Source organism: Megachile rotundata, chromosome 13, assembly GCF_050947335.1.
Source record: "Megachile rotundata isolate GNS110a chromosome 13, iyMegRotu1, whole genome shotgun sequence".
Taxonomy (NCBI): Eukaryota; Metazoa; Arthropoda; class Insecta; order Hymenoptera; family Megachilidae; genus Megachile; species Megachile rotundata.
The window spans coordinates 13,729,354-13,744,477 of NC_134995.1; the positions used below are offsets into that span (position 1 = coordinate 13,729,354).

Genomic DNA, 15,124 nt, shown 5'->3' on the forward strand with positions numbered 1-15,124 from the left:
TCCACGCGTGGAAATTCGGTGCGTAGAAATTCGACGCGTGGGAATGAATTTCATATCTCTATCATCAGGAACCCCCCCCAAAGAAAAATTTAAATCCCTCAGATAATCGAACGCTAGAAAAGCAAGATATGAATCAAATAAAATTGTAGTAGATCACCAAATGCCCCATACGAAAGCATATAAGTAATCCATCGGTAGACACGAGGCTATTTGCACAACACGGTGCTGAATCATCATGAAAATCGGTCAGCCGGGTTATTCGATCTCGTAAGACAACGTGTTTATTAAAGTGAAGCCGGGAAAACGAGATCTGGCAGACGGATCCGATGCAACGGCCGTATAATAACGGCCGCGTTCCTGGCTGTCGCTTGGAAGCAGGGATATATACGGTGGCAGGCAAGCCAAGAGGAAGCTGTTCTAACAAGCGCATTTCCCGTCTGGCGACGCATTCGCCGGCTTTATCGTAGCGCGAAAATAACCGACGCTGTTCGACGCTTTGCGGTGTGTCAGCCTGACGTTCCTCGTACGCGTTCACGAGTAGGCTGTTGGCTGACCTCACCGCCGATGGCATCACAGGTGCTCCTGTGCCGTCTGTGGGAGTGACAGATATGCCAATTACCATCGTAATTTATACGCGTTTCGCTTCTACTTTAACTTGCGCTTCTTAGTTCTTTGCTAATGGAATTAGTTCAGCTTCGAAGTATTCTGAGAGGAACGGTGACAATATGGCGCGAGGATGCTTATGGACTAAGAAAAGAGAGAGCAGTTGCTTAAACTCGAGTTGTATCGAACTTATAAAGTTTACTTATAACAAGTTGTATCTAAGTGAGTTGTCTCTAAGCAATATGGAGTATTAGCACCAGAATGATTTTCTATTCTAAAAATGTTATGATTTTATATCCAATATAAAATATTGTACAATTTGCACAGCCCCTGAAGTTCGAAATAAAAAATTTTCAGATTTATATCCCCAAATTTATAAATTGTCAAATTTTATGTTTAAATTCCCAACAGTCCCGATTCCTATATTTCCAGAAATATGTGGAAATATTTGAAATACCCATAAACAGTACGCAATTAATAATATAATTAATAACGCGTTGGTAGGTTTGAAAAGCGATGTATCGGTGTTATCGGGAACGGTAACTCATCGTAGCGTGATTATTACTCGTTCATGAAATAATTAATGGTAATAAAAAAAGTGACGTCAGGATGCATGTCCTGCTTTACGAGACAGTTACAGCAGTAATTGGTAATAAATTATAATGGAATTAATTGGAATTAAAAATTCGTGTACGTCGAACGAGACGCGTTATTGAAATTCCAACACAGTTTCGTCGCAATTTGTACGCGGCTCGAATCGACGATTAAATTCACGATCCACCTAATACAACGACAGTTTCATATTTTATCGTTAAACATTTCGCGAACTTCTCTGGCGAGCTCTCGTTGTAAACAACGGAACAAAAACGTTCGACGAGCAAGTATGCACTCTGTTGCACAGAATGATTCTGTCGATCATTAACGTTCGTACTTGCAAATTCGTGGAAATAAAAGCAACAGAGAGGAAATTGGAAAACGCGTCCTCTGTAAATTATAATAATACCGTGTTTCGTTAACGCATCGATTCGTTGCGTTTACGTTACACAACGTTGTTTATTTAATTATAAAAATCGCGCGATCATAACGGAAGCAGTATTCGAATTTCGCATACGGGAAAATCGAATTCAGTCGGAAAAAGCAATCTCGCGAATATCACCAACGGCGTATAAAACTCTCGTTATCACGCGGGACAGAGAGATTGTCATCCAATCGAAACTAACAGTGTTAAATTCCTCTCCTTTTTTTACTACGTGCTTTTATTTCGATTAAAACTCTTGCAAATTAATTGATCAACTTTCGTTAATTCGCTGAAATACCACGGGTCAAACTTTATAATCGGTGTTTGATCGATTGGAAGTTATTACATTATTCCTTTTGTGTTGTTATTAAACTTCCTATTTTAATTGTTGTACTTATGTTGTCTCTGTACTCGTATTATATTACCACTAGTTATATTGTCATTAAATGTCATGGTTTAAATTGTCACGCTTTCATAAGTCTTATATGTACGTGTTATCATATGTGGTACGTCGCATATATCGCCACTTACTGTATATCGCTGGCGCCATATCGATGTACATTCTATGAGCAAATTTTTGCAGGAAACAATCCCTTTCTACAATGCTAAACATTTCTTTCATGTCAATGTAACAAGAGTCTGTATTTTCATAGACTTCAAAATATTCAACAACGTAACAACAATAATTAAATTTCGCAATTTAAATAGCACGTAATAAGAAAGTAAAATAATTTCGAACTGCAGTTAAAAGTTATATTGTCATTAGATGTCATGGATCATATTGTCACGTTTTCATGAGTCTTATATCTATTTATTATCATATGTGGTACGTCGCATATATCGCCACTTACTGTACATCGTTAACGCCATATCGATGTACATTCTATAAGCAAATTTTTGCAGGAAACAATCCCTTTCTACAATGCTAAACATTTCTTTCATGTCAATGTAACAAGAGTCTGTATTTTCATAAACTTCCAAATATTCAACAACGTAACAACAATAATTAAATTTCGCAATTTAAATAGCACGTAATAAGAAAGTAAAATAATTTCGAACTGCAGTTAAAAGTTATATTGTCATTAGATGTCATGGATCATATTGTCACGTTTTCATGAGTGCTATATCTAAGTATTATCATATATGGTACATCACATATATTGCCGCTTACAGGAAACAATCCCTTTCTACAATTTTAAACATTCCTTTCATACCAATGTAACGAGAGTCTGTATTTTCGTGGACTTCCAAATATTCAACGTAAGAACAATAATTAAATTTTGCAACTTAAATAGCACGCGAAAGTAAAATAATTTCGAACTGCAGTTAAAAGAACGAAGGGTGTTACGATTTGCAGATAAAGCGCGAGGAACGAAAGCTAAAGTTAACTCAGTTGGGTGTTGCCATTGTGGCGAGCGCCGCTTAAAAACTCATTAGGGAAACTCGATAAAAAATTTGTGAACTTACCGCAAACTGCAACACAACCGAAGTCCCTCGTAATTCTTGTCAACTCCGCGAAAAGTCGAAATTGCACCTCTAATTAGCCCCGTTCCGTGGATCCACCGGGAGACACTCGACCGACACTTCTCGCCATCAAGGGGTCATTTAAGTACACGACACCGATTTCCACTCTTCCTTATTCGGGAACAGTTAGTGATAAGATGACTGACGATTCTCTGTTCGATTAATAAAAGTTCCTCTGGTAGTTAATTTCTGGTCCTTGGGTAATTTTTAAACAGGTATGTTTTTAAGTTTTAGGGTTGAGTATCTTTAGGGTTCTCGAAGACAACGTCTGGAGGCAATGTGGCCAATCAAAATTACTCCTGATACAACTTTCAATTTGTAACATTAATGATAATTGAGAAAAATTAGTTAAAATTTAAATATTAATGTTATTTAGACTATAAATTACGTAGACGATAAATTATGAAAAAAGTAAATTCCTAAAAAAATCCATTTGCGCCCCCAACTTTCCCCGTTCGAATTTTCTCGCTCGATTCATTCCAATCTCCCCGTACAAATCGAATCAGTCACTCAACTTTCCACCATACACTTTCAACAAAATAGCTTCCAAGCGTCAAAAGAAAATCGCGAGTTCCCTAGAGTCCTCTTTCGTGAACAACCAGCGTTTCCTCGCGAGTCGCGACAGACCCTCTCTCTATGATCCTCCCTTTGATCCGTTCTGCACTTTCATGCACGTTTCGTCCATCTTTTTTTTGTCTTTTTGTTTCTTTGCCATCGAGCTTTTCAACGCTTCCCGCTCCCGATTGCTTTATTGTCGTTGACGCGCATTATTACGCTTAATGGGACCACGTCCATTAATAGTCTGCTCGAAAACGCTCGCCTTATCTTGCGAGGGAGAGTTATCCTGTAACTAATACAGGGTGTCGCGTTTCAACGCCACTGGGTCAGTCGTGACCCACATAGTCTTACATTTCTTACGAATTTTTTGGTGGGAAAAATATGAAAGTTGCAATTAAAAATTTCTTATGGACAAATATATTTTTGCAAGCTATTTTATTTGGAGTGAGAGCATGTACGACAGAGATTATAATGTAGGGTTAAACTACCCTCCGATATTTTAACAGTTTCCTAAGATTGAAATTATAATTTATTTCTTTTTATTGCCACTCTCCAACGTCAACTTCGAGTAACCCTCTCAACAAAATCGCGCATCATCACTAAACATTTCACCTGAACACACTTCGATACTCCACTTCCGGTTCCAACGCGGTTCGATCGTACATCGATAAATAAAATGAACGAGCACCAATAATTTGAATCGAGTGTAAGAGATTAAAATTGTTCGAACAGAGTTTAGAGAGAAACACGTGGTAGTAGATCACGAATCGATTCGCGCGGAGATCCTCGAGGTAGCTCGGATCGCGTTCCCGATAAGCGGAAGTGGGACTCGCCACGACATATCCGCTCGCAACGACGGCCCGCGTCGGACTGCCTCGTCCGCTACAGCCAAGGGGTTTTATCGACGGCGGGACACATCGGCTGCCTTGGATAAACATTCGCCACCGTTCGTTCGACTACCGAGGTAAATAAAACCGTCCTACCCCTGTTCTCCGACACCGATCAAACCATATTTTGCTACCTGAATATTCTACTACCGAATGTTCGTTCTCTTCGGTAACTTCTCTAATGAAAACTGGAATTGTAAACTTTTTTTAACAATACGTCCATTACGAATTTCAAATATTTTCAATGAATTTATTTTTATTTTTACTGTGGCTTTTATCGATGTGGGAGCTGTTTTATTGGTTTTTTACAATATTTAAAAATATTTCTTTAACAAAATTTCCTGTGAATAAAATAGCAAATCCTTTGAATAGAATTGAAGTTCGGAGTAACAGGAAATTTTGTGTCAGGTGCAGTGAATATTACGTTTGTCAGAATTTATTAAATTTAGAGGGTGGATAAGTTTGTTGTTAATGTAAAATTGTTTCTTTGACAAGATGGACCTATTAATATTCGAGACATTTTAGCGCCTAAGATATCGAAGTAATTTCCTCGGGCGAAAAAGAGAAATAAATCGAATTCTACCGTTTTAATCTTCGAAACATTTCGAAACGCAATTTATCCAGAGTAAACAGACTCGATAAATATTTGTGAAGACAATGGGACGTTGGAGAAGAGCGGAGAACCGACTATGAGCAGGAAACCAATTGCTTCGTAAACTTTTAATATACAAAGAGGAAATCGTTTGAAACGAAAACGAATTAGCGACGCTATTCTTCTATTCTCTCGTTCTCTCTTTTATTTGTCGCTCTTTCTTCGTGTTCACGCGACAATCTTCTAATTTGAATGGACTTCAATTCAGAGATGTTTGTTGTGGTTTTGATATAAGAACGCAATTAATACTTCAAATTTTACTGTGTAATCATAGATGATCTTTTGAGTAATTCTATTTTATTTAGACGTAATAAATTTAAATCATTTTTGTTTGGAAAACCTGTACTGTTAATAAATAAAAATTGTTAATAATTTATGATATATTGTTTCGGATAAAATAAATGACAAATCTGTGTAAGAGACATTGAACATGTTGCTCTCAATTTTGTATCATTTTATCATAAGACTAAGAGGAAATAAATATATCGATAACTTTGCCGAATTCCACGCGTAGAAGTTTGGCACGTCGGAATTCCACGCGTGGAAATTCGGCGCGTAGGAACTCGGCGCTTAGAAATTCGACACGTTGGAATTCGGCGCGTGCGACATCGACGCGTGGGGATTCCACGCGTAGAAATTCGGTGCATAGGAATTCCACGCGTAGAAGTTTGGCGTATAGGAACTCCACGCGTGGAAATTCGGCGCGTAAGAACTCGGCGCTTAGGAATTCGGTGCGTAGAAATTCGACGCGTTGGAATTCGGCGCGTGGGAATTCCACGCGTAGAAGTTTGGCGCATAGGAATTTCACGCGTGGAAATTCGACGCGTAGGAACTCCACGCGTAGAAATTCGGCGCGCAGAAATTCAACGCATTAGAATTCGGCGCGTGCGACATCGACGCGTGGGAATTCCACGCGTGGAAATTCGGTGCGTAGGAATTCCACGCGTAGAAGTTTGGCGCATAGGAACTCCACGCGCAGAAATTCAGCGCGTAGGAACTCGGCGCTTAGAAATTCGGTGCGTAGAAATTCGACGCGTTGGAATTCGGCGCGTGGGAATTCCACGCGTAGAAGTTTGGCGCGTAAGAATTTCACGCGTGGAAATTCGACGCGTAGGAACTCCACGCGTAGAAATTCGGCGCGCAGAAATTCAACGCATTGGAATTCGGCGCGTGCGACATCGACGCGTGGGAATTCCACGCGTGGAAATTCGGTGCGTGGGAATTCCACGCGTAGAAGTTTGGCGCGTAGGAATTTCACGCGTGGAAGTTCGACGCGTAGGAACTCCACGCGTAGAAATTCGGCGCGCAGAAATTCAACACATTGGAATTCGGCGCGTGCGACATCGACGCGTGGGAATTCCACGCGTGGAAATTCGGTACGTAGGAAATCCACGCGTAGAAGTTTGGCGCATAGGAACTCCACGCGTAGAAATTCGGCGCGTAGGAACTCGGCGCTTAGAAATTCGGTGCGTAGAAATTCGACGCGTTGGAATTCGGCGCGTGGGAACTCCACGGGTGGAAATTCGGCGCGTAGGAATTCCACGCGTAGAAATATAAAAAAGGTAAGAGTGTATAAATAAAGTGTTCTAAAGTGCTCTTAAAGTGCAGCCCCGTAACTTCTGGCCTGTCTACTTGCCAAAGTTCCCGAGCAAAGATTCCATCGCGTAACTAGGACCAGGTATCGCGCATCAATTAAGGGCACGTATAGTTTGCGATACACGAAATTGCCGTTAGAAACAAAGTAGAGTCTCAAGTTACGAGCAACGTAATTAGGAAAATTGTAAGGGCGTTCGATGTAAACGTTTCCCCCGACAAACGGCGTTATCATTTCATGCAAACGAATCGACACGATCCATTTTCCCAGATAAAACGTTGTGCTTCTTCCGACAACAACGCAAAAACCCCGAGTCGAAAACGAGACGATCGATCAACGAGCAGATGCGCGGCAAAAACAACTTCGCTTTCGGTACAAGAACCACTCCTTGCTTCCTCTGGAAATTTGCATAGAAAAGGTCGCGTACCGGCCAAATGTGGCTCCCCTTTTTTCTTTTTCTCCGATCGTTACGCCACACAGAATCTTTACATTCTTCGATTTTTTCCCATCGATTCAAGTTTCAGTTTCGAAATCGCAAAAATATAAATGTCAAAGTCGCTCCGTTTCACAAAATTCGTGTATTTATGCTTCATAACATTTCTGCAATAAAGTAGAAGACAAATCTGTTTAGAAGTATCAAACAAGAATAAACTTTTCCCTGTTTTCTTGCATTCGCTTTTCCCCGAAACTTTAGAATACGTATTTATAATGCCAGAGGCTGCGTCAGAACTGCGTTCAATTACGACGAACGGTTAATTAAAACTCTTAATTAATTAGACCTGCTAGCGTCGTCCCCTCGAAAGTTGCCCGCATTTTCGTGCGTTCCAACGTGTCTGCACGCCGAGATTCTTCGCGGTAATTGGTCAAAGTCCCTCTCTTCGGGTTCTCCTTCTTTTCACCCCTCGGACCGGTCGAGAAGCGATAAAATTGTTAACGGGCTCGTTAGACGCGTATCGAGCTAATAGAACCGGCAATCCGACCGTTTCTCGACGCTCATAATTTTCGGACGGGTGAATGACCCACTCCTGTTTATTTTATTCTCGAACCGGGATTCACGCAAACTTAGCGTGCCATTTTTTACGTTTAGCAATTTTTTACAGGTTTGTAGAGACACAAATTACACCTCGACAGTTGCTTTACTCATTGACTTACTTTGATAAGACTCACTCGTGAGGGACTCACAGCTCAAATGCGACAAACCTTCTTTAAATTTTTATTATTTTTCAACCTGAAGTTTAGGTCCAACTATAATTTGTACAGTCAATATACTCAGTATAAAATACTCACAACCTTTTAATTTTCTTTGTTTGTCTTAATATTATAGCTATGAATTGTTGGTTTTAATATTATAGCTATGAATTGTTTGTTTTAATATTATAGCTATGAATTGTTTGTTTTAATATCAAAGCTATGAATTGTTGGTTTTAATATTATAGCTATGAATTGTTTCTTTTAATATTATAGCTATGAATTGTTTGTTTTAATATTATAGCTATGAATTGTTGGTTTTAATATTATAGCTATGAATTGTTTGTTTTAATATCAAAGCTATAAATTGTTGGTTTTAATATTATAGCTATGAATTGTTTGTTTTAATATTATAGCTATGAATTGTTTGTTTTAATATTATAGCTATGAATTGTTTGTTTTAATATTATAGCTATGAATTGTTGGTTTTAATATTATAGCTATGAATTGTTTGTTTTAATATCAAAGCTATAAATTGTTGGTTTTAATATTATAGCTATGAATTGTTTGTTTTAATATTATAGCTATGAATTGTTTGTTTTAATATCAAAGCTATGAATTGTTGGTTTTAATATTATAGCTATGAATTGTTTCTTTTAATATTATAGCTATGAATTGTTTGTTTTAATATTATAGCTATGAATTGTTGGTTTTAATATTATAGCTATGAATTGTTTGTTTTAATATCAAAGCTATAAATTGTTGGTTTTAATATTATAGCTATGAATTGTTTGTTTTAATATTATAGCTATGAATTGTTTGTTTTAATATTATAGCTATGAATTGTTTGTTTTAATATTATAGCTATGAATTGTTGGTTTTAATATTATAGCTATGAATTGTTTGTTTTAATATCAAAGCTATAAATTGTTGGTTTTAATATTATAGCTATGAATTGTTTGTTTTAATATTATAGCTATGAATTGTTTGTTTTAATATCAAAGCTATGAATTGTTGGTTTTAATATTATAGCTATGAATTGTTTCTTTTAATATTATAGCTATGAATTGTTTGTTTTAATATTATAGCTATGAATTGTTGGTTTTAATATTATAGCTATGAATTGTTTGTTTTAATATCAAAGCTATAAATTGTTGGTTTTAATATTATAGCTATGAATTGTTTGTTTTAATATTATAGCTATGAATTGTTTGTTTTAATATTATAGCTATGAATTGTTTGTTTTAATATTATAGCTATGAATTGTTGGTTTTAATATTATAGCTATGAATTGTTTGTTTTAATATCAAAGCTATAAATTGTTGGTTTTAATATTATAGCTATGAATTGTTTGTTTTAATATTATAGCTATGAATTGTTTGTTTTAATATCAAAGCTATGAATTGTTGGTTTTAATATTATAGCTATGAATTGTTTCTTTTAATATTATAGCTATGAATTGTTTGTTTTAATATTATAGCTATGAATTGTTGGTTTTAATATTATAGCTATGAATTGTTTGTTTTAATATCAAAGCTATAAATTGTTGGTTTTAATATTATAGCTATGAATTGTTTGTTTTAATATTATAGCTATGAATTGTTTGTTTTAATATTATAGCTATGAATTGTTTGTTTTAATATTATAGCTATAAATTGTTTGTTTTAATATCAAAGCTATGAATTGTTTGTTTTAATATTATAGCTATGAATTGTTGGTTTTAATATTACAGTTTTGACTGACACATGTGACGAATAAATTATACAGGTACTTAAAAAGACTTGTAGTGACTCGAGGTGATTTGTGGAGGTTTAAAGCTCCTAATTATTTGTACCGAGTCGCAACGATTACGACAGGAATTGCTCTTCGAAATAAAAATATTAATCGTGACGAAAATTATTCTAAAAATCGAGATGCAGAGGATAAAAACGCGAAGATTAAATATAAGTTGCCCGAGCGTCTGCTTATTTAAAACATAGTTTGACCCCGATCCAATCTTGAAATCGAACACGGTCAGACGAGACTCGAAACGGTTTATCGATTCGAGGAACACCATTCGGCACGATGATGCTAGTGCAGCCTCGGTGTTTCGGATTTAAGTTGTCAGCGCGACAAGAATGCACCTCGGATGCAACATCGGTCAAAGAAACATTGCCAAAGAAAATACCAGGAGGCGTGAGCGGTCGTTCACCTGATATATTTAGGCTTTGGCAAACAAGGTCTACTTTTTTACCAGAATAATACTACTTTTACTGTAACTATATATACTTGTGATTCAACGTCTTTGAAATAATAACTCTTAAAAACAAATCATGTTATAATCTAAAATCAGCTATAAATAATTCTTTGAAATATTAAAAAATGTTGCTAAATATTTTTAGAATAAAACCTTAGAAATAAAGGTTTAGAGTAAAGAAACTAAAGCCTTCTTTAGAAACTAAATCCTTCTTCTAAAGAAACTTGGAAACAAATCATGTTATAATCTAAAATGAACGATAAATAATTCTTTGAAATATTAAAAAATGTTGCTAAATATTTTTAGAATAAAACCTTAGAAATAAAGGTTTAGAATAAAGAAACTAAAGCCTTCTTTAGAAACTAAATCCTTCTTCTAAAGAAACTTGAAAACAAATCATGTTATAATCTAAAATGAACGATAAATAATTCTTTGAAATATTAAAAAATGTTACTAAATATTTTTAGAATAAAACCTTAGAAATAAAGGTTTAGAATAAAGAAACTAAATCCTTCTTTAGAAAATCCTTCTTCTAAAGAAACTGTGTATAAAAATTTGGTGTGCAATGAAAAATTGAACAGAAAGTTTACAGAAAACAAAATAGAACAGCTTTTCCAAAGTTAACGGACAATTTAAACCACGTGGGAAAAAGAAAACGTCTTAAACGCTTAATAAAATGATAAAAGCTTGCCATAAACTAATTTCCATCGTAACAGAGGACTCACGAGTTTTCGCGAACGAACGCGTCGCGGAATATTAAAAGCACGGTGCGGTGTCCTGGAAGATACGGGAGCGTGCTCGAATAACTTTACCAATTAAAATCACGGTCGTTAAACGCTTTCCAGCGTCGCGACCACGCATGACCCGAACACACACACATCTCCCGTAACCTTCTTTCTGTCCCAGTTCCAGATTTTTCGAAGCTGACTGCTCCTCTCCGAGGAACGGGCTCCGCGCTGATAACAACTCGTTCCTCTCAAACTTGATTCCCTACCAGAAAATAACTCCTGATCTTACCTTCTCGAACAGTTTGTATCTGTTGGAAGAGTTCGACGTCTTTAAACGGAACGAGTGCACATATTTTATCCGATTATGGAAATCAAATGTGCACGGAGGATTTAAATGTACTTCGTTACGGTATAATATTTGCGGATAAGGATTGCTTTTTATGTTTGCGGTGAAAGCAGAGGAAAATGAATTTGAAAATATTAAATATTAAGATATTAAAAATATTAATATTAAATTGAATATTCAATTGAATTCTTTCGAACGAATTATTTCAAATTCGACGCGTGAGACTTCGTCGCGTAGAAATTTGATATGTGGGAATTCGACGCGGAGAAATTCGATGCATAAGAATTCGGGGTGTGGTAACTCGACGCGTAGAAATTCGATCCTTGAGAATTCAGGGCGTAGGAATTCTACATGTGGGAGTTTAGCGCGTAGGAATTCCACGCCTAGAAGCTTGGCGCGTAGGAATTTCACGCGTGGAAATTCGGGGCGTAGGAACTCGACGCTTAGGAATTCGGTGCGTAGAAATTCGACGCGTTGGAATTCGGCGCGTGGGAATTCCACGCGTGGGAATTTAACGCGTAGTAATTCCACGCGTGGAAATTCGGCGCGTAGGAATTTCACGCGTGGAAACTCGGGACGTAGGAACTCGGCGCTTAGGAATTCGATGCGTAGAAATTCCACGCGTTGGAATTCGGCGCGTGGTAACTCCACGCGTGGAAATTTGACGCGTAGTAATTCCACGCGTGGAAATTCGACGCGTAGGAATTTCGCGCGTGGAAATTCGGGGCGTAGGAACTCGACGCTTAGGAATTCGATGCGTACAAATTCGACGCGTTGGAATTCGGCGCGTGGGATATCGGCGCGTGGGAATTCCACGCGTGGCAATTCTGCGCGTAAGAATTCGGTGCGTAGGAATTCTACGCGTGGGAATTTCACGCGTAGGAACTCCACGCGTGGAAATTCGGGGCGTAGGAACTCCACGCGTGGAAATTCGGTGCGTATAAATACGCCGCGTTGGAATTCGGCGCGTGGAATATCATAATAAATAATTTTCAGATAACGCAATATAATTTCAGTGTGAATGATTCACCATTTTATTCTACCGACTACGTATTAAAGAAGAGAAGTGAATTCAGTGACATATTTTCTTAAAATACGACAAGAAATAAGGTTACTTACGAGACGTTAGCCGCTGTTCCACCGACATCTTAACGAAAGCTTTGGGGTAGCCTCGGTGGTGAACCGTGATGGAATTATCCACTTCATTTCCCAGCTTGCCATGGTGACGAAGGTAATTTTGCTTGTATTAAGTATCCACGGATGAAAGGAACGTTCGTGTTCCACGAACTCTTTGAGCCTCTAAGATATGAAAGATCTGAAACACTCAGTCACTCGCTTATAGAGCTGTTTATCGTTTGTGCGGCGCAGAAAAGCTGTCGACGTCTTTGCGAAACAGCGTTACATGAACTCTTGAATGTTCGAGATTGAATTGTACGTGGACGGATTAAATTATATAATTCTTTTGAAGAACTTAAAGCTCCAGTGAAATTCAAACATATTTCATATGCTGATAAAATTGTATACTAGTTTTGAATATTAATTAAATTTTGTACACTAAAATTTTATACAGGGTGTCTCGTAGCTTGTGTTACTCCCTGAAAGGGATGGTAGAGGATTCTGAACAACATGGACTTAAGAGTTGTCATTAACAAATTCTTACTACGTCATTCTCATCACTTTTCTCATCAAACAGCCAATCTTTTTGCTATTGAAATGCAGTCACATTTTGTAGAAAGTATAACAATTCCTGTTATTGCATTGATCGCGTTGAAATTATTATACAACCGATGACGGTTATTGCGTGAAAATATGGCATCGACAATATCGAGAGATATTGCACCAAAAGTTTAGCGAACAAAGCATTCCGACAGCGGGCGAATTGTTTTAATACTAAATCACCAACGGGTAGCATCTGTTTGGTTCACAGGATCAGACAAACGGATTCGTATAATTACTACGCGGAATGCTTTCCTCTTTAATATCTTCCTTGGAAACGCCGTTCTACGTAACCCCGGTTGAATTGTTGTAATAAATATTTCACGAGCTGCGCTTTTGATAGCAGCCGTAATTGTTTATACGAGTCTCGATTACTCGGAACCTTGGAGGGTGGTAGCTCTATATCGTTCATTCAACAGATTCGTGTTTATCTTTATGTTTAGTATTTCTTTAGCTTATTACTTTCTTCGTTACTCTTGTACGAAGTAATTACTCAAAATGCTTATTCAAAATTTTATGACAGACAGGGTTTGAGAAATTTTATTAAGGTTTGTTATTATCTGTAATTATCGTGGGTGAAATTTCTTCGCACGCCTTTATACAATATATTGATCTGCTAATTTAACCTAACACATAATATACTCATTCTATTTTTATTTTCCCAGAATCGTTTTATTTTAAAAACAAATTTATACTTGTTTATCACATGTTATTTATTTATCGCAGTTGATACGAGGAAAAATTCTTTGACTCGCCGCCAGTAACAAATAAAAACTTGTACAACAAACTCGAACCTTTTCAATAAATTACAAAATTCACCTTGCGACTTTTTGGCCGCGTTAATGCACGAAAATGGGCGCGTTCCCAATGGCGTCGTTCGTTAATTGCATATTCCACGAATCTTTTGTCCCTGTTCCATGCACAAATCCCTGGATATCCTTGTTCCACGGCAGGACCACTTCCGTTTCCCGTGAACCAGCTGTTACGACCGGGCGTAACTTTTATAACCGTGTAAGCGAGCAAGAAACGAGAAGAACACTGTCGGACGAAGAAAGTTTGACGAAAGTATTCGAGCGTGTGAGGGCACTGAACGTTCCTTTAATTTCGAGGTGTCGTTTTATCTCCTTTTAAATTGCACGGGTTACGCCCATGGAGAACGCTGACGGGGAATTTCTTGGAGAATGGACCGACCAGAAATCTTGCTGAAGGACTGAATCTGTTGCTACAAGATCCAAATACTCCAAGGTCCTAATACTCTAAGGTTCCAACACTTTAAGGTCCCAACACTGCAAGGTTCCAACACTGCAAGGTTCCAACACTCGAGGATCCCAACACTCCAAGGTCCCAACATTGCAAGGTTCCAACACTCCAGGGTCCCAACACTCCAAGGTCCCAACACTGCAAGGTCCCAACACTCCAGAGTCCCAACACTCCAGGGTCCTAACATTCCAAGGTCCCAACGCTGCAAGGTCCCAACACTCCAGAGTCCCAACACTGCAAGGTCCCAACACTCCAGGGTTCTAACATTCCAAGGTCCCAACGCTGCAAGGTCCCAACACTCCAGAGTCCCAACACTTCAAAGTCCCAACACTCCAAGGTCCCAACGCTCCAAAGTTCCAACGCTGCAAGGTCCCAACACTCCAAGGTCCCAACGCTCCAAAGTTCCAACGCTGCAAGGTCCCAACACTCCAGAGTCCCAACACTTCAAAGTCCCAACACTCCAAGGTCCCAACGCTCCAAAGTTCCAACGCTGCAAGGTCCCAACACTCCAAGGTCCCAACGCTCCAAAGTTCCAACGCTGCAAGGTTCCAACACTCCAGGGTCCCAACACTTCAAGGTCCCAACACTCCAGAGTCCTAACACTTCAAAGTCCCAACACTCCAAGGTCCCAATGCTCCAAAGTTCCAACGCTGCAAGGTTCCAACACTCCAGGGTCCCAACACTTCAAGGTCCCAACACTCCACCGCCCCAACATTCCAGGGTCCCAACACTCCAAGGTCCCAATACCCCAAGTTCCAAAGCACCCAAGGTTGCAACAGTCTAGAGCCCCTAGATTCCAATATTTCAAGAGTTA

General features: G+C 38.3%; 1 protein-coding gene across 12 annotated transcripts in view; it reads right to left on the minus strand.

The window, feature by feature from the left end:
- Oamb (Octopamine receptor in mushroom bodies) overlaps positions 1-13,434 on the minus strand; it is a 265,798-nt gene extending 252,364 nt beyond the window's left edge. For 7 of the 12 annotated variants that reach the window (XM_076538566.1, XM_076538567.1, XM_076538569.1 and 4 more), the window contains exon 1: positions 3,089-4,173. The gene's annotated coding sequence lies outside the window, so the exon portion shown is untranslated. Of the gene's footprint in view, positions 1-3,088; positions 4,174-4,315; positions 4,565-12,453 lie in introns of those variants that run through there. The other 5 variants (XM_076538564.1, XM_076538563.1, XM_076538561.1 and 2 more) reach the window with 5 other exon arrangements.
- Between the last annotated feature and the right edge of the window lie 1,690 nt (positions 13,435-15,124).